The sequence below is a fragment of the Montipora capricornis genome, chromosome 13, assembly GCF_036669925.1.
Source record: "Montipora capricornis isolate CH-2021 chromosome 13, ASM3666992v2, whole genome shotgun sequence".
NCBI classification, from domain to species: domain Eukaryota; kingdom Metazoa; phylum Cnidaria; class Anthozoa; order Scleractinia; family Acroporidae; genus Montipora; species Montipora capricornis.
The window spans coordinates 8,906,946-8,910,334 of NC_090895.1; the positions used below are offsets into that span (position 1 = coordinate 8,906,946).

Genomic DNA, 3,389 nt, shown 5'->3' on the forward strand with positions numbered 1-3,389 from the left:
GGAGAGACCTAGCCCAGAGATTTCTACGAATACGATTACTGAAGTAAGATGTTAGGATCGGAAATCAAAGTACATAGTTCCGAGGTAAGCAGCGAAAGGAAGTGCGAATTGTCCTAAAATTCGGTGCACGTTTTATCTAGCATCGGTCTACCGTGTAGCAAATTGAATTGATACCCATGCACAGTTTTAGAGATATCTTTGAGTAATTGATTAGTTAATAATCAATAAATAGGGACAAATCCACGGAAAAGGAATCACCAAAAGACTTTCATCGCTTCTTGGTTAAAAATTTGAGGGGCTCTATTAAGCGGACACTTTTTAATAATATGTTCTATTTGAAGTAATTTTTGGTATATTTTGAATGATTTTGAATATATTTGGATTTTAATGAAATTACTGTAAATAAGTTTTCTTCTTTTTTTTTAACATTGTGACTGAAAATCCCTGTTGAAGGGAGTCTCAATAAAGTATGTATGTATGTATTACCGGCATAATGAAACAATTAACCATCAAGAACAAGTTCACGCTTCAATAATCCGGCATGTGTGAAATAAGCGAGTTCAGAGTTTCAAAAAACTGCGCGCGTCGGGATAAAAGCAAGCACATTAAAAAAAAAGAGAAAATATTTCTAATGCAAATTCTTGCAGCTATTTACGATAACAAAAATGACAATTATATACTTGTTTTTATCCTGGGGCACACATTTGTTTCTTGAAACTCCCAACTGGCTTCAGGACGAGCTCAGTGTTCTTCATTAAAAAGTTTTGGTTGTTTTGGTTGTTTTGGTGGAAATTGCTTTTTTTGCAGTCGCAGGTGTGTGTATGGGGCAACTGGGGTGAAATCCGAGAAACAGCAACGGAACGGGCCAAAAAAAGGTTGTTGCGGTTCCTTCGATTTTCCCCTGATATCGTCAACAGGAGCATTTCTAGGTTACTTCCACTTCAGTTCGAGTGAAAGAAATCCATGGCCTTCTATATGTTCTCTCCCTGGTTAGTTCCTGTTCCTTTACACTTTCACCACTTTAATATTTGATCAGTTAAATGTTAGCCTTTAAAAAATACATATATTGAAGGAACTTTTTTTTAATACTCTGTCTTGACTCCAGCAAATATAAAGTGGTGACCCTTTGGCCTACTATTCATAATATTCTTGTTTTAACTAGTGGACTGAACAAGATATAAGCGATGCAAATCGTGCATTTACAAACGTTTCTATTACTAGCCTTTAAAAAATAAACGATAAGATCCCTGCGCCGGAATTTATTACTGACTTCTACTCAGGTACTTATTGCAGCTAGCACAACCCCACACAGATACCTCAATTTGAAAAAAAAAAAAAAGGCAGAAACGATAAACGCCCTGAGAAAACTTTCTACAGATGCGCAAGATGTACATACATTTAGATATTTTACCCAGAAAAATATCGCATTGTTACCAGTGGAGTGGCATATTCCTACAACATTACAGATAGACTTACTTAACAACATCGCAAATTCAGTCGGGTAATGGCATTTCAATTTTTCCAAGTACAACTAGTTCCTAATTCTTAGATGCCCAAATCAATATACATTTTGAACTTTTCTCAAGGAAACATCGTTGTTATTTCGGACCCATGTACTTTGAGTTAAGTCATCACCTAGTCATCGCATTAGTTGACTAAGGCAGATCTTCTATACCCAAAAGCTTCAAAATAATTAAAGAGGCACTGTCATGCAAAATTTGCTGTTTTTACGTTAAAATGGGTAGAAATCTCTGTTACTACTTTAGCTCACATATACAACATTCCTGACAACCCACTGACAAGATATGAAATATATTTATGGCACAAAGAGCTATCTATTCATATTTAATTTTTGACCACTTCTGAAAATACGGTCTCCAAACTTAAAAATAAAACTGGCCAGCTTTTTTCAAGTTTTAATCCATTCCATCCTTCACTCCATCCTTGGCTGCAAACAACAAAGAATGGACTCAGTGCACTTCAGTGGCTATTGGCAACAAAACTATAGCATTATTTTACGGTATTCATTCTTGCAAAGACGTCCTTTAGTGTTCTGACTTTTGACTACAATAGCGTGACAGAACTTTAAGCTTCATAGAAAACAGCGCAGGAGTAATTATGATCTCTTCAGTGAAGCAAGGCCTAATAATATTGTCTTCGCTATAATGAAAGACTGGGTTATACTGTACTCATGGGTGTGCCACCTAAAGTACAGCCTAATAATATTATCTTGACTCTAACAAAACACTGGGTTATACTGTACTCATGGGTGTGCCACCTAAAGTACAGCCTAATTATCTTGACTCTAACAAAACACTGGGTTATACTGTACTCATGGGTGTGCCACCTAAAGTACAGCCTAATAATATTATCTTGACTCTAACAAAACACTGGGTTATACTGTACTCATGGGTGAGCCACCTAAAGTACAGTCTAATAATATTATCTTGACTCTAATAAAACACTGGGTTATACTGTACTCATGGGTGAGCCACCTAAAGTACAGTCTAATAATATTATCTTGACTCTAACAAAACACTGGGTTATACTGTACTCATGGGTGTGCCACCTAAAGTACATGAGGCTAATAATATTATCTTGACTCTAACAAAACACTGGGTTATACTGTACTCATGGGTGAGCCACCTAAAGTACAGCCTAATAATATTATCTTGACTCTAACAAAACACTGGGTTATACTGTACTCATGGGTGTGCCACCTAAAGTACAGTCTAATAATATTATCTTGACTCTAACAAAACACTGGGTTATACTGTACTCATGGGTGAGCCACCTAAAGTACAGCCTAATAACATTATCTTGACTCTAACAAAACACTGGGTTATACTGTACTCATGGGTGTGCCACCTAAAGTACAGTCTAATAATATTATCTTGACTCTAACAAAACACTGGGTTATACTGTACTCATGGGTGAGCCACCTAAAGTACAGCCTAATAATATTATCTTGACTCTAACAAAACACTGGGTTATACTGTACTCATTGGTGAGCCACCTAAAGTACAGCCTAATAATATTATCTTGACTCTAACAAAACACTGGGTTATACCGTACTCATGGGTGAGCCACGTAAAGTACAGCGTAATAATATTATCTTGACTCTAACAAAACACTGGGTTATACTGTACTCATGGGTGTGCCACCTAAAGTACAGCCTAATAATATTATCTTGACTCTAACAAAACACTGGGTTATACTGTACTCATGGGTGTACCACCTAAAGTACAGTCTAGTAATATTATCTTGGCTCTTTAAAAGTCTCAAACAAACCAACATTATTGTACTTACAAACACAATATGTTGCTGAAGTGTACTCCGACCAATTATCTTTGGGCTACACTTAGCTAATCAAAGATAAAATTAAAAAT

The 3,389-nt window shown here is 36.2% G+C and overlaps 1 long non-coding RNA gene across 1 annotated transcript in view; it reads right to left on the minus strand.

The window, feature by feature from the left end:
* Window positions 1-1,066: 1,066 nt before the first annotated feature.
* Window positions 1,067-3,389, minus strand: part of LOC138028656 (uncharacterized) — a 3,909-nt gene continuing 1,586 nt past the window's right edge. Inside the window, exon 2 of the long non-coding RNA XR_011127702.1 lies at window positions 1,067-3,389. This exon is cut by the window's right edge and continues 223 nt beyond it. This is a non-coding gene — a long non-coding RNA (uncharacterized lncRNA).